General features: G+C 45.4%; 1 protein-coding gene across 2 annotated transcripts in view; it reads right to left on the bottom strand.

Moving 5' to 3' along the window:
- LOC107224631 (teneurin-m) overlaps positions 1-27322 on the bottom strand; it is a 342331-nt gene that overhangs the window by 287672 nt on the left and 27337 nt on the right. Inside the window, exon 1 of one of the 2 annotated variants that reach the window (XM_046742615.1) lies at positions 2684-2729. The exons of the other annotated variant lie outside the window; for it this stretch is intronic. The gene's annotated coding sequence lies outside the window, so the exon portion shown is untranslated. Of the gene's footprint in view, positions 1-2683; positions 2730-27322 lie in introns of those variants that run through there. 2 annotated transcript variants of the gene reach the window in all.

Genomic DNA, 27322 nt, shown 5'->3' with positions numbered 1-27322 from the left:
CCAAAGACTAACGGCCTCACATTTTATACGAAGAGGCCCCATGAAAGATGGCGCATTACGAGATAAACATTATAAACTGCGCCGCCCGGCTCTTTCAGCGACGTCTTTCCGCCTCCGCAGGGCCAAAGTCCGTTCCTTGTTATAACGTCCTGAAAAGCTCGAAATAATTCCCGCGAAAATTGGCTCCAAAAGTTGGCGACGAGACGACAGAGTTTTTTGAAATTTTACACCTGGTTATTTTCTAATTATTTATTTGTTTTTTCATCAACTCGTTTCCGTTATGTAAGTAACTATGCGTGCGAACGTTGGTGCAATATTTCAACGCTTTGCATCGCGAAAAGTGTAATTAAAGACGTCAGCCCGGGATTTTGAGAGAAATGAGAAGCGAGGATTAAGAACTGATTTCATCTCGCACTCATTACTCATCAGGTGACGAGTCGGGGCGCGGCGCTCGTTTCAAGACCTGCTTTAGCTAAGCACAGCTTGCAGCTTTGCGCCGCGCAGCTGAGCTTTGCAGGGATCTTGAACGGCGTTCCTTTGATTTGACGTCGTTGACTAAAATCTATATGGTGTAAGATCGTCGCTCGGCCTCGCGGCTGCATCAAACTCTTAGCCGTTATGTACTTATTTCGAATTTTCGCAATCTCAGTTCCCCGCTGAAAGCACGAGCTTGTCCTCAGCTCTCCGTCCACCTCTCACCAAGCTCTCTCTTTCTACCGCTCACGGCGTTTTGTCACAAAATACGATCAGCGAAATATAATGAAGATTAACGAGTTGGCGCAAAGAGTTTCCTAATTCTCTCCGACTAATTACAGTCGCGTCATTTTTCCCAAGTGAATCGTTCGACAAAGTTTTAGCAAAGTTAATTTCGGATGAGGCTAACTAACTTTGCTATGCATTCCACACTGCGGGCTTACATTCGCATACTGCCTCGATGTGGTGGAATAAAGCGAAATTCAATCGATTCTCTGTGCAGCTATACAACGCGCATATAATACAACTCGCAATTTATTTTTCATGTAAATCATGTGCAGGCGATGCTAAATTTTCAATGCTGTTCTATATTTGTAAAGTTATATCTTTTCTCATTCCTTCTTTATCGCCCTCGCACTCTGTCTATAAACTTTTCCACAATTATGGGCAGAGTTCATGCACTGGCTGAAAGTTTCGAACTCACGAGAGAAATAGAAAATGTGCATTCAACCGTACCAACTTCCTTTCAAAACTCGTATATAGGTATATCTATGTATATATAAAAAAATTAAAACGTTTGACTCGGTTTTCACTTATTTACGCCAATTTTTCTTTATTTCATAAACTATCCATTCCACAATCCTGTCACGTATTCTCCACCATTAAATTCTACAATAAAGTTTTTCGCATCTATTCACGTTTTTAGCACCCGCCGCAACATCGACTATACACACATACAGGTATGTTTGGGTATCGGATCCGTTTTGCGCCGGGATTCAATGTCCACCTTATACCCGTTGCATGTACAGGTTGTAATAATTCAGAGGGACTATTACGACCACGCTATGCAGTCATAGGCTTCCGTCCGGTACGTGTAACGTAAGGAACTATCCCAGTGACAAATCAAAGCGAACCAAGTTCAGCCTCGGCTAAATTATACCTTGAGAACGAATCGAGAATACCGCTGGTGTAACGCCGCTGCATACACGTCAAATATTCACGTAGATACGCTTTCTTCTTGCAGCTACGGGCGATTATCGCCTCGCGAATTTTCACTCCACGACACGTTGAGCGATTGGCACTTTACGGTCGAGATTATGATAACTGTTTTCGCGAACGGCGGTTCGTCAATATTCAATTATTTATTGGTCGTAACGACACGGTGTCAAGATCCTGAAATTTTTCAATCTCGCATCGGTTGAGACGTTATTGAAAATATAGCAGAATTTAACCCTTTTCCGCATAAATAGCGGCGGGTCGTAGCTTGCTACTCCCCTTGCAGTTTGACGGAAAACTTTTTTGGAAGCTTGCGGAGGGCGAAGCGAGAAGTCGGCATCCGTTTTCCTGCAGGTTTCGCGGCATTCCATGGGTTATTCAGGCGTTGGTGAATATTTAAGCCGTTCAAAAACTCGGCGGCAACAGTCATTCAGAGACTCAAGTGGAAACGTGTTTTTCACTTATTCATCGCCGTCCCCGAGCGACCCACGGGCATGAACGGATTCCTACAATCGTTGGGATTCGCGGTCGCGAATATTATACCTTTCCCGCCTGAATCTGCGGCGAGAAATTGCACAACTGACCCGCGAGCGATAAGTTTTCAAAACTGAGTTGAACGCGGAACGGAATTAACGACCAACCGTCGAGAAACGCGATTGCGGATGCATCGCCCTTACGGTGTTCGAGGAATCGAGTTGCGGTTCCGCTGAATGGCGGCTTTTCCCGTTCAAGCCGTACTCCCGGGCTTCTCGTTGCGGCCGTGCGGCAGCCGCGGCGATAACGTAAAATTGACAAACTGACCCAACTCGACCGAACCGTGGCCACTAAAGCTCTCTGAGCTTCCGCAGAGCTTTGTGTACAGTGCCAATGTCTGATTCGGAAGTTCGCTATAAATTCCATTAGTCGAATTCAACCCGAACTCCGAGCGCTAACGGCTCTGTAAATATGTCTGCCAATGGTTCTCGTACCGTTTCCACCTGCGGGCGAAACTCACCTTCGCTTGCGTAACGGTGGTGAAAAAAGAATCGGTGGCGCTCACCTGAAACACACAAAAAATCAAAGCTTCATTAGATTCGAGTCATCCAAACGAGTCGAGAAAACTTTCCAGAAATAACTCCGGACTACAAGACCAGGCGAGAATGTTACTAGGTATTAGAATTTGAATCGGCCTCGACTTTAGGGACTCTAGAGGAATCATACGTATATGCAGGGATTGTATGTAGACAGAATGATAAGCGCGATTATCTTGGACTTTGCACGTGACAAGCCCTTCCTCGGTTAAACTAACGACGTCTTTGCTTCTTATCTGCCCGGTCACGTACGGCGATGCAAAATGTCGTGGATAAGGATCGTGGCATTCTCGGGTAATTTAGCTGGTAAGGAAGTGTCGTAAATAGAGAATGTCGCGTCGCGAGGCCGGGACTAAAACCGCCACCCTGCACCGAAACATCCACCCTTACTCTTTCCTGGACATCCAAGTCGTGAAACTCTCGATGTGTGCATGCACTCGCAGAACTCCACCGAATATTCGTAACCTCGTACATATCTGGTTAATACGGAGACCGGTAAAGTTTTGACAGTTGATGGAAGCGTAACGTGTCTATCAATTTTTCCCTCTGTATATTACGCTGTATGTTCCGAGCTACCGATGCAATGCCGGAAGCACTCGCGGCATTCACGCTCTAACGATTTGTAAAAATGGTGTATCGCGAAAGAAAATTTAAACGAGTACCGGTGTTGAATACATAGATTAATCGGACTGGATGAGAAAAAGTGAAGGACACCGTGTAAGACGCATTTTCGCAACGAGTGCATTTCGCGCCTACTGTATCATATCCGAAAAACGATGCGGTAATATCATTAAGCTGCGAGACGGATAATTCGCATTGCGGGAGTTTGCCTTTCACAATTGCAATGCAGCGACGTGCAGTTATAACATTAGCCGTTTTCTCGGAAGCTCTATGCAACAACTGCGGCTCAGCGATACAATAAACCTGTTAACGAGACAAGTTTCCTCGCCGTGGGAGACGAGACGCGGCTGAATCTCTCAGAACGAAGTAACGACACCCTCGAAGCTCATTGTCGTCACCTAGCCGGGTTAAACGTCGGCAAGGTTTTCACCCAGTTTCATTCGGATACGCGTCGGGACTTCTCTTAAACAATTTCGATCCGTGCATGGCGCGTCGCGTGGTAGAGCCGAATGTGTGTCAGTCGTTTTTACGACCCGTTTGAGGGTGTAGCGCAAATTACGGACTAAGTAGGATGTCGTTTCCTGGCTCTCGTTTTTTTTCTCCTCCCCCCATTTCTTTCCCCCTGTCTTCTTTTTCGCCTCCAGTCTCTGTCTCTCTCTATCTCTCTCTCTCCCATCCTCTCTCTTTTACTTTCTCCGTCTCTCCCCGTAAGCAGAGGACCATCCCAACGCCGCATCCATCATGCCCGCCACTTTGTCACCGCCACCGATCAACACCGCTTAAATTGTATTCGCGATTCGAGTGCCGCTATAAATTTTCATCCAGCTGACAGCTACCTTACTTTTTAATGTTCCCCATTTGCCAATCGGCTACGTCGATTCGACGGATGTTAAATAATTGCTAGGTAAGTCTCGGTCGTGATTCAATTCCAAGCTGCTGGAGTAAAGCTCGAAATTTACTCTCTTGGAAAGAGAACTTGTTTGGAATTTATCGCGCGAATTTTACATCGAGGCAATAATTTTATCGGCAGACCTTCTGAACGGGAGGCTGCTTAATTCTACTCCGAATATCTGGTGCGAAGCTCGCTGATCCGGATCGGCGAGATCACCGCTAGTAGACAAGACAATCCGAGGCGAATGGAGCGGGCCTCTGCAGGAGAATCTAACCACCTACTCGAGTGAATTATATCCTGCAGTAATCCTTGGCAGTTGAATTATCGATTTTCAGTCATTCGCAGCGCTAAATCACTTCTGACACGGACTACATTATATACGTATACCTGTAGGCGGATCGCATCGTCTCCGCAAATGCATTAAAATCCACCCTGCAAAGGTTCGCAGATTTTCACAGCACCTCGACTGCCCCATTTCCCGATAAAATCCTGCTCGACAATGAGGCGTTTTTTAACGTACTTTCCGGTTTGAATACCGGGGGAGAGGGGGGGGGGGGGGGGGAATGTACAATAAAAGGGAAGGGGAAAGCAACGGTGCGGAGCAGGGGTGGAAAATCTTGGGCAGTTGATGGCGCGACACGTGGAGTTTAGAATAACGAGAACTGCAGGCGGTAACCGCTAGCCGGCAATTACGCAATTACGCGAATGGCTTTCGTAAATTGAATCGTGCCCGCAAGGTGCAGTGATATCGAAAAAAGCTAAAAAGTTAACCCGCGGGCCATTATACGAATGGAGAGAGGCGGAACAACGGGCAACGGGCAGCTCGTGCGCTAGATGCAGTAATCCCAACTGTTTCCGGAAATTGGAGATTATTTTTATCCGGATTCCTCGAGATTACGGGAAAATACGATTTGACGGATATCGTTCTTACATTGTAAAAATAAGTGTATCCAGTACCCACGAACGGCCCTTTCCCTCAACCTCGACGTTGCATCGCGACGATATTCCTCCGCTTCCTCTCTCGCTATTTTTTTATTTTCATTTCCGATTCAGCTTCCCTCGTCATTCCGAACGGCCTGCCGTCACCTGTACCGCTCTTATCCGCCCTCCTCCTCTTCCCTGCTCCTCTCATTTGTTCCGCGATTTTGTTACCGCAATAAAAACCGACTCGCACACCTCGGAGGCGTCGGATCGTGGCAGTGCTTCACAATTTTCTGTTACTCTGGAACGTGCATCTAATTTCTCTCTCTCTCTCTCTCTCTCTCTCTTTGCTCAAACTCCAGCACGCAGTTACGAGAGCTAGACAAAGCCCATCGCGAAAAGCCGAGATAATCTAGCTCGTAAAATAACGCCTCCGAGCTGTTACGATCTCACTCAAGCTAGGCCATAAGGATAACACTATACATGTTCACTCGACGGAGTAACGATTAGTCGAATAAAAAGCGCGTGAAGGGCGAGAAAGGAATTCCCATCGAAGATGAGGATCAAGCGGGACGAGAGTCAGAGTGAAAAAAATCTCGTACAGAAGTTAATATTATCGAGTCACGGCTGCGGAATTTCGTTGAAAGGCCGGGATGATATCCAGCGATAAGCTCGTTCGTTCGGATTTTGCGAAGCTAGTTAACCGGAGAAGATTCAAATTCAAATTGAAAATGAAAATCGAAACCATTTGAGACACTTGGTACGCAGTTCCTGGCGCGGCGATAAAAAGTTAGTGTTCCATTTCTTGTGTCCCTTTGCAGCGAGCGACGCGCGGCTTGTGAGAAAGGGCCAAAAGATAAGCGAAAAGAGAAATAGGGAGAGAGCGGGATGGAAACAGAGGTCATAGTTGGGCGTCTACAGGTTTCGGCCCCCCGTTACGAGCGGGTGGAGGGACCATTTATTTAATTCGGCGAAAGTAAAGTCATTCCATACGAAGGGATTTACCAAGTTCCGAAAATGCTAAGCTCTTTTTATTATTAAACTTTTCAGTTTTATGTCGCGCCTCTTCCACGCTCCGCGGATTTTCCCGATCCCACTGTACTTCATAATACGCTTTCTTCTTCGTCCTTTTCTCTTTATCGTCCATAATATTATACATGTATACACGGACATGCGGGCTATTCTCATAATTATACACTTAATACATTATTAATAAACGCTTCAGCTTTGCATGAGCTTAGGTACCTGCAACGTCTCCCGATGTACCCAGCCAAACCGGCCATTTGATAACGAAAACTTACTCGAATTACCCAACTCTTAAACATTTCCATGCACCGAACTTTCCAAAGCTAACAGAGAACGTCACATCCGCGAGTCGCTTCGCTGCACCTTTTGCTGCTTCGTTACCTTTATTCTTCATCTGCAGCTTTAACTAAAAAAAAAACATAGCCACAATAGCAACTTGTCTCTGAACGGAGCTTCAAACATAAACGAAGCTTTTCTCATTTGCAACATTTCGATATGCCAATCGAGTCCGATAGTTCGGTACATTTGTGGGTCAAATCCAAACGTAGTTGAGGGATGACTTCTGAGACTACACCGTGTGGTGGAAAATTCTGCACCGTGACAATAGATCTTCAACAAGCCATCGTGCAAGCAGCGACCAAGAGAGAAATGTAGGGGAGAGAGAGAACAAGCTGCAGGCGTGCGGTACAACTTTGGTAGTAAATTGGAGGTAATTTGCGAGAGAGGTGGAGGTTAGCTGCGGCCAGTTAGCGAACCCAGCGCTGACCTGCAGAATCGAGGCAACGACCAGCGACGCCGAGGCTTCTTCGGAGGCGATAGCTGGTAACCGAGTCACCGTGAGGAGCTTTCGCGTTCGTTAGGAATTAAAAGGGCGACGAAGGAGCGGTAAAAAGGATCGTCATCGTGGAAGGGTGGTGGTTGTAACGATAAGATATTTTTGCTTACTCGGTAGCTGCTGCGAAGCTCAAATAGTCGGTGGTGAATATGCGGAGACGCGGAGCGCAGGGTGCATACCCAACCGGTAAAATATATTCGCCGTGTTCCGCGATGCAGATTTCATACAATATCGTTATATTCCTACGGGGAAAACTTTTCCCTCGGTGAGAACAGTTAAATTTATGTATTATCGTTATTCGAATTACCTTCCGGCTAGACCGGCTTCTCTCTCCTTCTGCTTCTGCTTTTCCTTATTCGCCTTCTATTTTTACACGTTATTTGAGTTGGAAAGTTTTGAATCCTTCTGCTTCGTTCGTTAACGCGTCTATGTGTGTATACACATGCATTTTACTTTACATAATCACGTTACGTACGTCCGTGGGATGTGCCTTGTATCTACGGACCTACGTATATGGATACCTACTTTTACTCGCTGATAGAATTTACGATTTTACTCTGGTTTCGCACACTTGAATAAACTCGGGGAGGTTCTGATATACTGTTCAAAGTGAGAACGAAACCCGGAAAAACTCTGACTGCAGTTGGATCCTATAAAGCGGTATACCTACGTTCATCAACTTGTCATCAGTTACCGAGGATCGATAAACACCAAAACGAGGTCAATAGTTCCCAAGCCCTGTATCAATACCATTTATTATCTCCTAGAAAGCTGCTCGTAAACAAATCAATTGTCTCAGATGAAGTGATTGTGACCTAACCAACCCTCCGTTCCCTCAATTTGCCAAAGTTAAATGCTTCGGTACCCCGAAGCGGATCAGTTCCCGGGGTTGGGTAAAAACATAAGTACACGCACCAATGAAAATACACATCGATGAAAGTAAATATAAGTATTTCGGCGGACCGCCGCGGCGCCGCGCAACTTGCGGTACAGAAGCAGTTGACATCGAAGATATACGATCGTTCTTAACAGACCAATAGATTTCCCGACAAACCATAAACGCAAATTTACGACGAGATCCCTCGACCAATAACCGTTGACACGCGGCGTGGTCCTTTTAGAAAAAAAAACAATATTTTCAACCTAGTTAACGATTGTGTCCAAAACTGTTACATGCTCGCGGCAAAAGTAACCGTCATCTTTTCCCTAGACGTTACGGTCCAGTTCGCTATTCCCGAGGTGCAGAACCGCCGCCGTCTTAAGCTCAAATCCGCCAAAAATCAAGCCTCGGGTTCTCGCTATACGCGCACGTGACCGAGTTTAGTTGAAAAGGCAAAATTGGTCTCTTGGGTGCCGAGAATCCTTGGATACACGCCCAGCTCGTTTACGCCTGCAGGAACCCTTCTGACTTACGAGCAGATTAAGAAACTTAGCGGGTTGAAACCGGGCCCGAACAGCCGCGGGTCACCGCCGCCCCGCGTTACGAGCCAAGTCCGGGCCCTTCGGGGCCCTTTGGGCCCCCTCGATCGTCCGACCTCGCCCAATATAATTCCCGCCTCCCGTTTAATGCTCCACGGAGACGAGGAACGACGCGACTTAAGGTACTTCTCAAATCCGTTTTGCTATCGCCTTTTTCCTCCGGCGTAGTTCAACACCGGTTATGACTATAGGGCGATGCTCTTTGGGGCCCGAAGGGTGCACGCTACCCTCGAAACTAAGGCCTAGAGAAATTTACTTGTTCACAATAAACGAAAAAAATAAATAAATTCAGGCTACTGATTTTTGTTCGTTCTATGAACCACCTAATTGTTTGGTCGAATAAAGTATCGATATTCGATGAAGTGAATCAGAGTTGATAAGAAGTAAACTTTTTTTTTCGTAATAAGTGAAGGGGTTTTTTTTCACATCGGAATTCTTCTCCGAGCAGGAAACAGGGTTTCTTACATGTAGTATGCGATGTTGCAGTTTATGCAGAACGAACCCGGCTGCTAGGTCTTGCGGAATGGAAACAGAACAGAAATAATGGGGGAAATTGTATGATGAGATGGAATTCCGTTGCGCAAGCTCACGGTTAGTGATAATATTTGTGCGCATATTGCAGTAGAGCAGCCGAATTATGGATGGCAGACTCTTTAACTGCCGCCGTGATAAAATGCGAATCGTGGCCAACTAATTCCGAGTTCGAGTGCTGGGATACTATACGTTATGTGCACCGGGCGCTGCACTCAATTCCGCCCTGCTATTTCCTAATTGGTATTAACTCGGCCCGATGTTAATTAAACGCCGTGATCAATCCGTAAATTGAAACTCATACCGATGGATTCAAATGCGGTTAAAACTACTCGGAGACCACCGGCTGTCGCTCCTACACTTGAGAGAAACGAAATGCAAGCATATTTTTCGACAATGCGTATCGCTTAGGCGAATCGCAAACTGCGGTTTGAACCCGCGCTACGTTATTTCCTCGCCAATTAACCCCACGCCCGAGTTTTCATCACCAAATTATACCAAAGCTCCACTTAGGACAACCGTTCTCCGACACTCTGCGCTTCTTGCAACATACGGCGAATAATTAATTAACGTTGTTCACGAGGAAAATCACCAATATGAGATTTTAGAAAAGGTTTAATCATTGCGCGTAATCTCAAATCTTCGGAGCTATACGATACGATTGTCTGAATTTCCGCAAGCTGAAACTGCATCGTGCATTTGTTTTCGTCGGAAGTTCTTTATTTCTCGATTAGGACAAATGGAGTTGTTATATAGTGCATGCCGAGTCGTGCAACGGTCCTTGCCATTTTCGTGGGAAACATTTCCGCCCCGGTATCGTCGGGGGCCGATAAATCCTCGAGCCGAGTGACAGACGAGATTCGGAAACTGGATAAAAATGGCCGGGGAGAACTGTTCGGACGGTGTATAAGCGTAAACTGCAAGCGTACAAGATCCGGGAAGATTATGTCGCTGCAATTATATGATTTTGGGTTCGTTGTTCTGCGCGGTTTGGAATCCGAGGATACATCGTATTATGAGAACGCAGCCGCGCATATTCAGGATCGGGTTTTTATTGCAGCACGGGGGTGTAAAAAAGTATCTCACGCAATACGTTATCCTTGAAATATGATTTGACCCGAACCCGAATATACCCGAGAAGGTTCGATATAATTCACTGGATTTCCATACGATAATAAAATGAACGTGTCACTACGTATGTATCCCCATTCAAGATTTACACCGCATTGCCCGCCTTGTGTATACTTTCCTCCCTCACATGCCTGCCCAATATTTACTCTTCCCCGTTTCTTTATTTCGCTACTTTGTCTCCCCGATCTAATTTTCTTTTTCCTTTTTCCCCGCGCCCACCTCAAATAAATGATCGAATACTCGATTCTGCTTTCGTGCTTTGAACCCTCTTGTCATTTAGGTTTCACTTCTTCTCTCTCCTTCTCTCTTTCGTTCTTTCTCTCAGGCAGGCAATTTTAAAAAGATTAAATTGAATTTATCGCTCGAACCTGAAAGGGCCGCTGCAGCGTTAAAACATCAAATATTCATTGGCGAAAAATCAGGCGTCGAACCGAGGCTCAAGGATAACCCATCGCCGAGCTTCTGCCGCACCATCAATCGCAGAAATTCGTAGGTGAAACCAACTGTGGTCTGCAGGGTGTCATCAATATTTTACCAAACATATTAGCCAGCCACCTCGTATATCTTGTGAAATCCCGTTTTCATAGAAGGGGGAAAAAAAAGTATTAATAGTGCATTTTAAGATTAGATTTATAATTGCAGCAGGTTAGGCTGACTCAACTTTTTATCAAGTCGTTCGGACCGACGCGACGAGAATTTATCCCCCCGCCTCGACGTACGCAACCGTTTGTCAAAACAGTAAGGAAATACGTTAAACAAACACGCGTTGATCCGACGTTGCGAGAGGTCTTCGAGTCGTATCGGCGGTGAATGCAGCGCGCATATGCCGGCGAACGGCTGTGCGGCCCTTCTCTCGGTTTTTGTAAAAAATAGACGAGACGCCATCTGTCAGTCCTAGACAAGTTATGCGCGTCGTGAACTGAACATCCAGCCTAACGGAATATCGCGCTCGTTTTCCCGTAAAATAGTTAACGAAATTTATATACGGCCGATTCAAGATTGTGTATATAATGGAGATAAATTTCATGTTCTATTTTACGTTTTCACTTCAGTCGCTGAAGACTTTGGTGAATAGAAAATAGCGAATAGATAATAGAAAGTAAACATCTTCAAGATTAGGGATTGCATAGTTTGGAAAATGGTTGACATTCGAACTTCTGTTTGTAAGATCGTGAAGTTTTTGCAACAAATATTTGCCAACGTCTGCAGGCGGGCTTCGGCATGCGATATATACACGCAATATTTTATATATATTTATATATATATGCATGTATAACCATGCTCAAGGAATGAAGTTATGACGCCAATAATAATTATCGCGAAAACGTTTTAATTATCCAGCCACTCATTGTCGAAAGTTCGCCGAACGAACAGCGAGCGCCGCGGCACCCGAACAAAATTATTCCGACTTTGGCGCAAAATTTCCTGATATTAATTAATATTCCAATGGCTCGCGAAAAAAGTTCGCATATTTACTCCGCGGATTGTTCGCCTACTTGACTAACTTTTACAAGTTCTCTGCTGGGCAAATTACACCCACCACCCCCCAAACCCGCGCCGACCCCGACTCGACGAGTTTCATTTTATTTTGCCTCTTTTTTTTTCCTTCCTTCTTTTTTCTCTTATTTTCATTTCCATTTGTTCAGCAGGTACGGTTCGATTCGCGCTATAGGCTTATTTTAAGTGAATTAACACGCCCAACACACGGATTGGTATATATTTGCTTGACTGCATTGCCCGAACAGACGAGTGTGCATCGCGGGAAACACCGATGCATGAAGGCTGTGGAAACTCTCTTTGCATTCGGAACGTATTGGAAATTGAAATTGAAATTAGAGAGTAGCGACGGGCTGAAATAACATTTTCGAACATTTTGGTTACCTTCCCGCGAATCAAGCGTCGTCCCATCAAAGAGACGGTGCAAAAAAAAAAAAAAAAAAAGAATGAAAAAAAAAGAGACAGGAAAAAATGAAACGAACGGGGAGGGGAAAAAAAATGAATTACGTTCTAAACGTAATAAAATTGGACCCTCATTCGTTTCCTCTTCTGGCACTCTTCCTCCCTCGCAACCCCTGCTCGGTTTAGTTCCCCGCCCTCGGTTTCAGTCACTGATCGCTCACCTCCGATTTCGAGCGAGAGATATCGTTGGAACGGAAAAAATTCCCCATTCCACGATTATAATTAACGTCATCCAGAGGGTAAGTTTTGTCCTCCACGGGCCTCCGACTTCGTCCTGTATTTGGTTTTATCGTCCAACGCGGGTGGTATTCTCAACGTTGACGAGGCCACGTCGATTCTCTGACAAACTGGCTCCTGCAGTCGAGCTTTTTTTTTTTTTTTTTTATGCTTGAGCTTTTTTCTCCTTTCGTCTTCCCTCTTTTTCAACCGTTAAGGCTATTAATACTTGGTATGTTTTCAGTAGAAAACTTGTGCAGCCGAGGAGGAGATCCTCGAATGCAAAGTGAGCGAAAGAAAGACGAAAAGAAAAGAAATAAAAATCGACGATTGACAGTAAGGAAAAAGAAAACGAGATAAAGAAATGAAGCGCGGATATTCTCAGGAGAATGCAATTAATTCAACGCGGTTATTTGTAAATACGACCGTGAGAGATGAGTCCCTTGCGGCCTTTCCGCATCTTCTCTAAGATATTACCGTAAATTCTTTTCTTTCGAGCGCGAGTCACGCCTTCATTTCACCGTAACGTCGTCAGTGTTTCCCGAAAATCGAAATGGAGCTTGTCGACCGAGTATCCGTACATAATAATGACAGGTAATTTATCCGCTTTCGAGAGCAATACCGTGGACATCCTTCATAGGGTGAAAACGACCACCGCTCATCAAGCCCGCATCGTTGCTAGCGAATGCCAATTCGCACATATACATAAATATGTGATATGTGAGCTCAGTTTCTGCGAACGGTCGAATTTAGCGTATCTCTAATCAAACTCGAATAATCGATTACCTAGCATCGACTTCAAGCCGAGATCGGGGATCGAAATAAAAAATGGTGAATTTCGGGGATAATTAAGCTCCGTGTCATAACTTATGCTCGAGGTCGGTGGAAATGCGCGTTATATAGATATATATATATATACGTATACACAGAAACACGTGTAACACCAGTTGTAGGAATAAATCACCGGGTGTCACACGCATGCAGAGCGAGGCGTCAGACAAACGTGGGGCGGTCGTACCTTATATGCCTGGTTTGGTTTGCGGGCCTGCGCAAGGAAACATCTGCCCCCTAGCATCCCCCTTCCCCATTCAACGTACTGTTTCTGACTTACAGCTAACAATAAGATCAGGGGATCAAGGGTTAACCTGGATTCTCGAGTCACTGTCGAGGTGCACAAAAAATTTTCTTGTTTTTCCTCGGGCGCTTCCAAGGCAAGCGAAATGAGCAACGGAGAGAGAACGAAGAAAGAAGAGCATTTTTTGTGGAAATGATTTATTCTGAAATTGGGTAAGAATTTCTCTAAAGGTCACCTAAAAGGGAGAAGAGCGATAAATGGCTCGCAATACGAATATTGAGTCGATTGACGAGACTCGCGAAATTGGGCGAATTTGAAAAACGATAGAATTAAATCTTCGACTGGATATGTTGACGCGATTTCACGAGAAGATACCATTGCGAATTCGAATCCCAATAAGTTGCCATGTAATCAGTGGGACAATAGTTTAACAACTTCGGCTGAACAATCTACGAATTTCGTTATATTTTCTCAGTTGTTAGTCTAACGATATTTTTGCCATTCTGTGATTAAAATTTATCGAGTTCCAAATATCGCAGAAAATAAATAAATAAATAAATAAATAAACTAAAGCTGAAACGAAAGTACCAGCCAGATGAGACACGATCCCACTCTAATATCAATTAGCATTAATACTCATCGGGTATAATATTATATTAACATGTACCGGCGCTGATTAGCGAGAGTGTTTCACACGGTGAAATTCACCGAATGGCGAAACAGCGAACAGCTAGCCGACGGACGGCTGGGCGAGCGGACGGACTGGTTGCAGATAATCCGCAATCTACAGCTTATAGCAATTGAGCGTGATAATGGCGTTGTTATGCGTTTGATATAAAGCCTCGTTTGGTTGCTCGGCGTGTTACGTTGCGCCGCATTACTTCGCATTACGTCAAGCTACGTCGCATTATACCAAGTTACGTTACACCGACAACCCGCAATACACTACGTTACGGTTATAACATGCACCGGCTGCCCTAACTTCGCCCACTATCGGCCCCGTAAGCCTCTAAATACGTACGACTATCAAAACGCCACGGATATATTTCCGCGCATTTGAATATTGCACTTCGACTTGGGGATGAAATTCTTTCGGTTTGTTCACCGTAAATTATTCTCACAATGTTTTTTTTTTTTTTTTTCTTTCTCAATACTGGATAAATTCGGAACAGAGAAGACGCGTCTCTGCGACCTTAAGCTTCAGACTTGCCACAATATTTTAGCCGTCGAGGAAGCTCGATGACTGTACAAATTTGAGTGTACGTTACATTCTTTTCGCGCAAAGTTCCGATTCCTAGCCGATGCGGTTCTCCCTGTCCGCCTCTGTAGTTTATCGATTAAACCGATTCCTTTGCCCAACGATATAAATAGAATACAGGACTTATTGACCCCGACCACCGGACGAGAGGTCAAAGTTGAAACGTCGGAGAGATGAGATACCGAGAAGATGGGGATGCTGCGAGGTTATTTCATCAAAATTAATTGACCGTCTTGAGGAGCATTAAGAATGAAAGAACTATACATGTACACAAGTACACAAGCACACGAGGGACCGAGCTTAGGCGTCTTCTCAGAAGCGAACTTCTCCCTGCTCCTCATTCCGTGTAACCTGCAACGAAAAAGTTACAGACGATGATAAATTTCTATGGAAACTAGTCGTGTACCAACCGAAGATCGTCCGTCCATGAGTTCGTTCGATGTTGTTACATATCTCGGAAGCACTTCACACCGATCGTTACAGTTCATCGCAGCGTTGAAGAAGGCAAGGGCCAGCGGCTGTTGCATCGTTCGAATAATAGGAGAAGTAGTGGGGAGGATACAGTATCGAATACTTAGCATAGTGATAATAAAAATATTTACTTTGGAAAGGGAGGTTCAAAGGTGCGGGCGCCACGAGGGACTTTACCGAGATGGGAGAGAGAGAGAGAAAGAGAGAGAGAGAGAGAAAAAGAGAAGCACCGCGCATTCTGCAGTAGCGCCTCAGCATCGAGCCCCCGGCTTCGGATGCTAGCTATCCGGGAGCTTTTACCGGATATTTCGGTCACAGCCTAACTAAACAACCTTTCGGTTCACGTACCGTGTACGTCTAACGTGTACGAACGCCTCCGTGACCTGCGGTCGGACATCATTTCGAGTGTACACTGTCGACAAATATTCTTGTATAAAAATCCCCCTCCGCCGCCCTCGTCGTCCGGGAGTTTGAGACGTGAGCAAACACCTTGAGAAAGGGCAACAATTGCGGCACCCGCTTGACTGCAGCAGCTCGAGTCTCGAGCGTTGAAGGAGTTTGGCCAGTCCACCGACTTGGGTAGGTAATGACTGACTCACTGACTGACTGACTGACTGTCTGACACCCTCGTGTGTGTCTCTTAATTCTCCGTTCCGATTCTCACGTGACTCTGCGTGTATTTTTTTCTACATAACTCGACACACGTGCTCGTTCTTCTTCCTTTTACCTGAGATCAGCAGCAGTAACTTCTCGAAAAGAAATCGTTCGTTGATGGCAATAAGGGCTAAACGGTAGGAAACTTTGCAACCCAGCACCTGCGAAACTGATACGTACCTCCGTTTTTTTTTTTTTTCTCGTAACTTCACTCGGGCTTCCGTTGAATGAAGCGCAACCTTTCAGAGCTTTGTCGCTTCTAGCTGCAACGGAGTGAATCCTGAGAGCCGACCGGGGTGGTTTGAGCAACAAAAGCGGGGCCGCTGCAGCGCAGGGTGCAGTATTGAAAACGCTGAACCACCGACAGACATAGTACCCTGCTATGGAAAACTAGAAATTTCACAAAGCAAGGTGAACTGGAGCGAAGCTCAGGATCCGTTTACTTCGACCACTGACGCGGAATTCACGCCCAGCCTTTCGTTTTAATTACACTACTGCGCAAATTCTAGCCAGCCACCTTTCATTATCCAACAGGCGCTAACAACCGTTCGCAATGTTTTGCCGTTTTAATTACGCGGCGTGCCTCAGGTTCTGGGTCTCCAGGTCTCTCGGTCCTCCCCACCTGCATTCGCCGATAACCTTCTCCCCCCCCCCCACCCTCTATTCGTTAATTGTCCTAATGACACAACTTACGTCATACTCCTTACGTAACCTCGTCCTTTCCTACGGATACGTCTCAAATACGAGTCTCATTATACCCAATGAGAATTTACCGATCCATGGGAGTCTCGGTCGTTTCGTGCAAGGTAGATTTTCGAAAGGTGGAGGATTTGTGACCAGTTAACGAAACGGCTTTACGAACGAAGCTAAAGCTGCGTTGTCGCTCGTTTGAAACGCGTAGACGTGCGCATGTCGTATACATATATCCACGTATATCAGTGTCACGAGAATGTATTTTTCACCGAGTATTCTAAAAGGGGGATAAGAAGAGACCGGGGCCGCGAGTCTTCGTACGTACGGCTTGGAACTATTTCAAGTGTTTACAAAGGGACCATTTAAGCGTCGCTCGACAGCGTCAGTCGGGCGCCAAACGATTTATAAAACAATAAAGCAACAAGCCGGGGGCGGGAGGAAGACTGCTTCTGGTTACGAGGAGGCCCTCCTCTTCTCCTCGAGTCGGGAATCACACGGTTCGCGGTCCCCGTGTCTGGGTAAACGTTTTGGTAATGGGGGTTTTAATGCTCGACGCCAAAGTGCGCCCTTCTGGTTACTTTTGAAGCCTACGAGGTCTCGCTCGCCGTTTGTCCGCCGGTCCGACCGACCGTCCATTCATTCGTACCATTTATTTCCATCATTCACTCAAGGGACGTTTTATTTTTATGCCGTGCCCTTCCGGAGCTTGAGGACCTGGTATAAAGCACCCACCTACTCCCACTACCGAGGAAAATCCTTCCGCCATGCACCGAGTTGCCAGAGTTTACCACCTTTTTTATCACTCTCATTTTTCGTCGCTCCCACTTTTTTCCAACTCTCTCTCGCTCTCTCTCTATTTCTCTCTCTCTCTTTCTTATTTTCTCCCCTTTTCTCACCACGAAATGTCCGACGACCTGGCGGCCCTCACGCAGTTTCGTCTATCGTCACCTTCACGTCTCACTATCCTCGATCCACTCGCTATGCAGTTGCATTTTAAAAGCTGAAAATATGGAACGGAAGCATTCCGGTATAACGCTGTTGTCTTTTCTCCTGAAGAATTTTCCTCGACGCTAAGATATTTTTAAACGACACAACCACGACGTCTGTGACGTGGTGACGCTTGCAGTCTTTACTCGGAGATCACGAGAAATGTTGTATCGAGATATTGACAGGTGATGCCCGTCATATAGCGAGTCGAGTGAGACATCCAAGCACGTTCGACAGACTTCGATTTTGAAATACTCCTAAATTTGTGAACCACCAATCTGAAACGAGTTCAATAAACTTTTAAGCTATAAAATTCGTTACTCCCCTCATTTCACATGGGATTCCTTTTTCATGTTCGTCTTATCGCCAGGGCAAATCGCAAGGTTTCCAACGCAGAGACAGCCGTCGGTTAATTTATGACGCAACTGGATGAAAAGCAGGTTTGATCGGTAGTTCAAGGCGAAAATTGACGGAGTTGAGTGCGGTATGGAGAAACTCAGCGATAAGTAGAAGGGAATTACTTCCGTTCGTTGAACATGTGTCTCCGTTCGAGTATCCCCGATATGGATGCCGTAAACAGCCTCGTTTACGTCCCAAATGAATCCTTCTTGCGCAGATAAGCGAGAATGTTACGAAGCTTTAACATACGTTGTACCTATTCACGTCCACCTTTCACTACCGCTACAGGTACCAGCTCATAACCCGCATACATCGAACCGCTTTTCGATTTACAAAATTTGAGCTCTCACGGGAGTGAACCTAAGCCTTTAATTAACGTAATACCATGCAGGCTCAAACAACTCAAAAGATCAAAGCTCATAATCTCCTGAAGCCTTTACGGTATTCCAAAAACCCTTACAAGCGTGACAGGACTTCATCAGCTTGTCCTTTCAGACTATATCAATTTCCATCGAAATTAATTCAACTTCAAGGAAGAACACAAACGGATATCGCAACGCGGCTCCGGCGCAGCCTCTTAAAATTCGTAGAAAAATATGTTATATTTATATATTATAATTATATATTACCTCGTGCTTATACTGGACATAAAATTTAACGCTTTATTTATTTATCGATTTATCTATCTCTACCTGTTCTCCTGGAATACATTTTCACCCCCTTGTAATAAAACATGGGTACACATATACGTAATACAGGGAAGCCGGCGATATAATAGATCCGATACGATTTTTTTCCCACCGTGAAAAATCGCCCTCCGCAATCGGCGGTGGCCTGGACCGAATTATGAATCGGTCCAATATATATTATATACATACATACACATGAGATAGGCGAGAGACGGGGAGAACCTGCGAAGCCGAAAGAAATCTACGCGAAAATCTGTAGAAATCTGACAAATTGCGGCCATTCGTGGGACGGCGATGGGAGGGGGGGGGGTGACGCTGACAGATCGTTTGATTAGCTCGCGTCGTCGTCGTGCAGAGCGCGTCGAAGACGCGAGTAGAATCGAGAGGGGAATGAGAGGGGAGGGGAATCGAAGCGCGAAAGCAGAAGAGAAGAGGCAGAGAGGCGGCGAAGAAGTGGAAGGTGGTGGCGGTGGAGGTGGAGGCGGTGGGCGAACGGCGGCGGGGTAAGCAAGGGCAATGCTATTTTGTTATTTATGGTTGCATTACCGTGGAAGCTCCGACGTTGTCTACGGGAGGCAGCTACGCGACGGGAGGACACACAATAAGTGCGTGAGACTTGCCACGTGTGAAACTAAAGTATGTATAAAGAGGCGAAGGGACGGGACAGGGGTGGAGGCATAGTGCTTTTTGCGCCCTGGTACCCATGCTGGGCTTAATCCGTCCGGTTGATCGATCAGATCGATCGTCAACCCCCAGCTGCTGCCGCTACTGCCCCTTTCGGTGAACGAATGGCCGAACTCGCGCGGCCTTCGTTCGTCTCTGTGTTACGGGGATGGTTTTTAACACCGGGATGATATTATTCAGCCATCAAGAATCCCGGGATATCATCGTAATCGCGACTTGTTGACCGCTTGAATGGTTCTTTTTTTTTTTTCTTTCTTTACCTCCTGTATATTTTAAAAACAGCTCGATACATTTACAGGAAAAAATACACAGAATTAGATGTATAAAATATTTTCTTTTAATCCACATACAATTATTGCGGATTAGGTACCTATATAACACAATGATATTCGAAATAATAATTGATGTTTAATTGGTAAAAAAAAAAAAAAATTTCCAAAGTTACCGATTCTTCCCCGTTATATAATACCCCCCTCCCCCCCGGTCACTCTCTGCTCAGCATTACCTTGGTGCATTGCAGCTGCCAATCACCGTGTTTAATTACTTGCTACTTTTTTTCATTTAAACTTTTTTATTGCCAGTTAGGCTAATGTATGCACGGTGTCGTTAACATTCATTAACATCATTGGTATCCGCGAGGGCCGATGATTACCTCCTCCCTACCTCTCCCCTCCCTTCCTCCCTTCACCCACCCGCCGCTCCTCTTCGCCCCCTCCCACCGCCCCGCGGTACCCCTCTTCAATTTGTTTTCACGAACGATATGCAAATGGCGACTCTTTTTCACCGGAGAAAGGAGGGAGTCAAAGGAATGAAAATAAAAAAAAAAGAAGGAAAAAGAAAAACGAGACGGGGAAAAAAACCGAAGGGATGAAAAAGAAAACGAGAAGGGAATTGAGAAAATAGAAAGACGAAAAACCCTTGCTCTTGTCTCGCATGTTCAGGCTGCTTGTCGTGAACCTTTTTCTTGTTCACGGGCAATGATACAGCTGCGTAATCTTGAGCGGTGGCAACTTGAAAATGAATTATTATGAAATGTCCGTTAGACAACATAAAACTGGACGCCTTATAGCTGTGACGGTACAACCCTCTGGAGTAATTTAACCATCGACATGAGGGAACAATGCCTCTATTCCTGTGCTTCCTACCCAGTTTAGTCGTAATTTTCAACCCAAACAACGAGAATACACGAAGCTTTAGCCCCCTCGAAATTTGACACGGGGTCAAATGACCGCGGCTAACGATACCCCTTGGAAAGTGGGTTAGAGTATAATAAAAATAAGAAAACCGAAGAGAATGGTGAACATGGGAGAGAAAAAAAAAAAAAAAAAAAAAAAAACAAGAGAGAAAAGGAGAAAATAAAATAGAAAGAAAAAAAAGGAATCATTCAAAAATAAAAGGACAAACGACTGTTTTTCTCGCCCTGGAGGGTATGGAAAAGAAACCCGCACCCCCCAAAAAACGGATACCGAGGTCTGTCGCGGGTTCTTGAAATAATAAACACAAGTGGCCGGCCTGCCATTTCACCACTGCACCACCAGCAGCAGCAACGACGGCTGTCGAGGATCAGGGTGACTCCGATCCTCGGCCTCCTGCCCAAGTATATATATATTTATATTGTATATATATATCATATCGCTATATCGTTGGTCTAGTATTTACACAACCGTTATCCCTCGCCAGCTCGATGCTCTGAAATTGACACCGTGAGACACGCGACTCTTTGTGCCGCAGGTTTCACAGTCCTAAGCCTCGATAATCCGTCTAACGAGAGCTCGGGGACTCAATTAATTTCCGACAATTATACTTCGGTATGTTGAGGAGAGACATAGCCAAGAACACGCGTCGAGTATTTCGACCAATTCCGAGACTTCGATATCGAGAAGGACGGATGGGAACTTTTGACACCATTGAGAACTATCGTCTCGAGAACGTAGGCATCGGATTTCTAGTCTAAGGGTCAAAGCGTGTACCAAGATCGACTTTCCACGAGGTTCAATGATTTCAATTTCAATTTATCGCAAAAAGTTACAAGCTTCTTACCCACTATGCGTGAAATCATCGACCGACTAATATTCGGAGAGGTCAGGAAAAAAACTTTGACGAAGTCGTCGGTTCGACGAACGCTGTAACTTTACCTTCTTCGAATTGATAATCGATGCCGTTCGAGGGTTAGATAAGTTTTCTCTACCTGAAAACGAGTTGATATATCGTGTCTGTACGAGCCTCCTTTTTATCACCATGCATAACGAGGTGCCTAACTGGTGAGGACTTTTTCGCTCTGCCAAGTTCAAGGTCGCGGCAGGGCGAAGAGTGTCGCAATGTACAAACGACTGTACTTATCTCTGTCAATTCCTGAGCTCCACGACGACGCGAGGAAAACTGCAAACCGATACAGCGAACGATTGAAACGAGCAAATATCCAGCGGCAGCTTTTGTCAATACGGAGAACGAGCAGACGCCGTTTTCGTAGTTGCAGAGAAATCGGAGACGCTGCTCGATTGGAACTCGTCGAACCCTTAGACGATCCGAACTCCAACAAGCCTGATTCGAGCTGTAAAAGAGCGCCGGTTGGAAACGGGGAGTGCAAGAAATTCCGAATTACCGGGAATAATTTGCGAGACCAACTCCCCGATAAACGATATGCCATTGTGCAAAGTTAAGATCAATCGCGTGTGGCGATCGCGAAGGGTTACGTGCGCCCCTTTGTGTATACGGACCTAGGTCGTAGGTTCTAGGCTCGGCTCGGTTTCCTGACAGTTTTGGCTCCGGCGTATAACATTACTGCTACTATTATTATCATTATTACCGCCGGGCCATTGCGTTTTATTGCAACGTTCGGATGGAATTTATTCGGAACGGTTCGCTGATTGGCGTTTTAAATTTCGCGGGTCATTTACCCGGTCCTCTCTACTCGTATAATACCGGCTTTCGGTTGACTTTGAGAAAATCAATAACTTATAACGCGGAAAAGCTCGGATCCCGGGTTATATTCGCATGTAGAGGGAGAAGAGAGAGAGAGGATATCTCTATTTCCGGATCGGGAAAAAAGTAAGGAGGGCTTAATTGAAATTCTGAGGATTCCTTGGCAACCCTTTTTTTCGGCAATTTCGTCGTTTGCACCACCGAGGATTGGATCTTTTCGACTATAACGGCAGAGCTCAAGAATGCATTGGCGTGTACGTGCGGAGATAGAAATTGAGACGGCGCGGCAAGAGGAAGGGCGAACCTTGCGAAGGGAATATAGTCACGTTACTCGTGGTAACTCTGACGTTAACGGCCTCGTCAAAACCTTATTGACATTCTCCTTTCCCTTCCCTTGGACCCTGCGCGCCCTGCTCTTCCTTGGGCAGTAATTGCTGCCGAGTCCCTTCCTCGCCTAACGGGACATCAGAGGGCATTACCCAACCCTTTCTTGTATCACGAAGTCCTCGTTATGTCCCAAAAATTGACCCATTTTCCTCTAACACCCACTACTCCTCTTACCCAACGGGCATTTCCAGAGGTACAGATTTCTGAGTTATTATCTATACTTAACGTACGAAGTGATAGAGAGACAGAGAGAGAGAAAGAGAGCTGGTCGATTGAAATATCAACGCGAACCGTTTCTGCGAGAATTTATTTTTAACCATTTCAGCTCTTTCTCAAAATCTCTCACAAGTCCGTTTCGAGCGAACAGTTTATTTTCACACCTGCAAACTGTAAATTTATATATCGTCGTGTTTAACATTTCAGAGAATTGCAAATGAGAATTTAGTTAGAGGTCTGCGGCGCTTGCAGGATCTCGGAGAGCGGATCCTGGAGTCCTCCCACCGGTTCTGGTACTCGGCTAATGGACTCGGTATCTTCGTGTATATCTTAGCATCGGTGCTGCAGCTGAGCGAACCATTTGGGGAACTGTTTTGCATGAAAATCATATCCTGTGACTCGAAGATACGTAACGTCGGGAAGCACTGTGGATCGTCGACAAAGATGACATAGCGCCTTTTTGGCTCGATACAAGAGCACGATCTATCGGATGATCGATAAGTGTATTTACGATACCTGCTGGTTATCAACGCATACATGTTTCCCGCCCGATACGATCACTCGACAAGAGCCGCGGGGTTGGATGTGAAACTCGAGGGAGAAATCGGCGGGATCAAAGAGCTGGAAAATCTCGTCAACGCACTTCCGGGCTCTGAGGAATCTAATCGACCGAAATTACCGAATGAAACTTTCCAGCAAGACGAGAGAAAAACCCAAAGCGAAGGAAGTTCCGTTGTATCGAGTCTCGAAGATGCTGCGGAGAAGGCGAAGCAGCGAGTCTGTTTGCGGGACAAGCAGCTCAGCGTCGCCTCGAAAGGCGTGGACGGAAACTGAGGGCTGAGAGACGCGGCGCCGTGTGTGGTCCGGGATCTCGGATCTGGGGTCCTGCAGGGTTCTCGGATTCTGCAGGGATCGGGATACGCGGGGTATATTTACGCGGTGCACACAAAGACGGCAAACACCGAGAGCGCTGATTTAAATAATGTATGGCCAAACACCGGCCATCGCGGTTAACGTCGTGACGCGTCGGTTCGAGGATGTTCGCCGAGAGGTTCGATGAGAAAGATCCCGGAATGAGGCCGAGGGCGCGGCGACGACCCTTTTGCAATTCCGCCTCTCCTCTTTATCCCTCTCTCTTATTCCTCCCGACTCGCTTATTACACACGGAGCGGCGGTAGGTGGCACAAATTGGCTACCGAGGAGTAAAACAACTGGGAACAATGCAGTTTCCTGCCTCGGAACGGAAGGAACGGACTGCGAAATAGCGACGGTACGAGAGGAGGAGACGAGGCGGGATTCGTGCAGCTCTGGGTTTATGTGGAAGCTGGATAAAGGGATGAAACTGCGGGCACGCGCATGAATTGCGACTCGAAAAAAAAATAAAATCCTGGGAGCTCGATTTTTGGCCAGATTTTTCAACCCCTCGGTGTATGACCTTCGAGTCAGTTTTATCTGAAGCTTCGAACCGTCGTCGCAAGGTTGAGAAAAAAAAAGGATGTAAAACCTCGCAACTAACTCTCACTCCTTTTCTTTCTCTCTCTCTCTCTCTTCTAGTTGTCTGCTAAAAATCCGACCGGAGCAAGATCCGATCAAAGCTGCTGGCTCGGTCCTCGCGGATTTTCATTGTGGAAGGCAAGGCTAATGAGTTTTTGATTACACGACTCATCTCGGCGAGAGGAACCCCGTCGACGGCGACGCCGTGGGGCGGATCGGATTAACCTTGACTTTTTACGTCAACGCACGGGGATTTGTTAAGTCGCGAGCTTATTATCGGGGTTTCGGCAAATCGCCCCGATCAACGCTGATCGCTCGGTCCGCGTTCCCGTTATTTAGAATCCAAATTACAAGCGTTTTTGAAAAAGGTTTTCAGAGCTTCGGTGCAATTCGGATAATCATCGATTATATCAAGAACCGGGTTTCGGAGTCAGCGTCTTTCGTCGGTTCCGAGCTGATAAATAAGCTGCGACAATACTGGCCGACTGCAATATCGCTCGCATTCCACCCTCATCACCGAACCTATAAACTCGGAGCGCCCTTACGCCTCGCCTTTCACCGTTCCTTCGAACCCGTTCGATCCCCGAAGCGTCTTCAGTCAGGCGTTTCCGGTCCCCCTGATTCCGGCGTCCATAACCACCGGCACATTGGATTCCGCGCGAAATCTCGTCGCAGAATGAATAAACAATTACGTGGGCATATTTAACCGTGGGGAAACTTGGGGAGAGAATTAATGACTGTAAAGTAATCCCGAATATCGGTAACCGGGGCTGGGAATCCGAACGGAACGTGGCAAGAATCGACGGCCTCGTCGTTGTGTCGGGGCATCGAATTGCGGATTCATCGGACTACTTAACCACACACCAAACACGGTTCTGAGAGGGCTGGGTTGAACTCTTTCTCGTAACCAGCAAACCAACATTTTCCTCGGAATTATTCTCTCGCGAATTAATTCACGAACCCCTGAGTTGAATCGAGCGACATTCTGCAGTAATCGAAACGAGCTTTTTCACACGTCTGCGAATAATCGCACGTGTACGAGTTGCCGAGAGTCTCGTATGTTTTTTCACGGGGAATTAACGGTACGAAGATGAAGCTTGAAAGATTCCGACAAAGATTTGACAAAGAGGATTGCCTATTATCGGGAACGCGTGATCACGTGCCGCGGAAATTGTACTTCTGGGAATAGAAAGCTACTTTTCGCGTCGTCGATTCGTGCCGATTGGCGAATAGCGGAACAAAATCACAGTAGCTGCAGTATCGCTGAACCCGGATACAAAGTTACGGGAAGTACGCGAACGATCGGCGCTGAAAACACCTGCATCATGTAACATTCACGGAATCACGCCGTCTGTGCATGGCTTCCTTGAACCCGGTGAGAATCGATGCTGGAAGCTGTCGTAAGTGCCCTGTGGATTTTTATCCCCACACGAGAACGTAAGAATATTTGAAAATATTCCTCGCGTCGTGATTCTAGTTTTAGGGAAATCGTCCTTTCGAGTCGAATCGTTGAATTTAACTCGCTTAAGCTCCCGGGTCAGTTCCGCACAACCTGCTGCTGCGTCGAAGTAATAAATTTAAAGTCGCACGTGCCGCCAGCCCGAGGTCGTATATTGATTACGATATTTTATGCTCTCAAATATTTTCTTCCATAGCACCCAATTTCGCTGGATACAGGCCGCGTAATCCAATAAAGTCAATTATTCAACGCAGGATATTGAGTTTCAACATTCTAGATAAATTAATGCCAGAAATTGAGCATTGTCGATCGAACTATAAATTTGGTTCCGTGCCGAATGACAACTGTCACTCATAATGAATAACGATTCATGTCGTACATCTATGGGGCATTCCGCGTTAAATTAACAGCCCGTATGCCTCACTCCCTTAGACATTCATCATTTTTTAGTAACATGATCCTACTAATATGCCAAAGGAATCACGGGAATTTTTTCATATTTTCTTTAATCACCGGTGAAATTTATAAAAAATCACGAAACCAATGCCAGAAATGCCATTTTTAAAAGTCTGAAAAAATTCACACTGACTCTATGATCTAAAATGTGAGTGTTGTCAATATTTCCTATTTTTTTCGCAAGTTATTGGTTTGTCCATATCGGGATTGGAGTTTTCTTTTTTTTTTTTATTGCATGTATATTGAGATCCCATCATCTTGTGGTGCTTAAAAATCACATTTCAAATCGCAGAATCTGTGCAAATTTTTTCAGATTTATCGAATCAGCATTTCCGAAATTAGTCGACTGATTTTTTCAAATTTCAACGGTGCTTAAAAAAAAACTGTAAAAAATTCTTAGGCCCTTTTGGATCGGTAAGAACATGACGATAAAAAATGATGAAATTCTAAGAGGGTGAGATACATGGAGTGCTAATTTGACGTGGAATACCCCATACACATATATCGCGTGACTAATGCCAAAAGGGCGTATAAAAATTGTACGCCCTTTTGGCTTTTCAAAACCAAAAGGGCGTATAATTTTTTTTTTTGTGCCAATCGTTTTGTCAATATATTCTAAGCCTAAAAATGAAAAAAAAATTTTCAAAGCCAAAAGGGCGTATATCTCAAGTTATAAAGCCAAAAGGGCGTATTATTTTTTTGATAATAATTTCTAATTTATTCCTTACTCAATAATATGCAATTTTTATTCAAAATTTTGAAAAATCTTGATTTTTTTTATACGCCCTTTTGGCTTTAGGCCGGCAATTTCCTAAAGCCAAAAGGGCGTATATCTTGAGATACGCCCTTTTGGCGTTAGTACATCGAAAAATTTTTTTTTGCAGATCTTTACGTTTCGAGTGATTTTAAGTCGAATGGCAAAAAAAAATTTTTTTATACGCCCTTTTGGCATGGATCCCTATCTAACTGCTGTAGTACGCCCTTTTGGCATTAGTCACGCGATATGATCAAATTTACGTCTGATTTCGGATGTAAAAATTCCAGCTCTTAACAATTACTCCTATAATTACCACCCTAGAATTTGTGGAGAATGGTCGCAAGGAATCGA

This window comes from Neodiprion lecontei, chromosome 6, assembly GCF_021901455.1.
Source record: "Neodiprion lecontei isolate iyNeoLeco1 chromosome 6, iyNeoLeco1.1, whole genome shotgun sequence".
In the NCBI taxonomy this organism is placed as follows: domain Eukaryota; kingdom Metazoa; phylum Arthropoda; class Insecta; order Hymenoptera; family Diprionidae; genus Neodiprion; species Neodiprion lecontei.
This window is presented reverse-complemented; position numbering and strand designations above follow the sequence as displayed.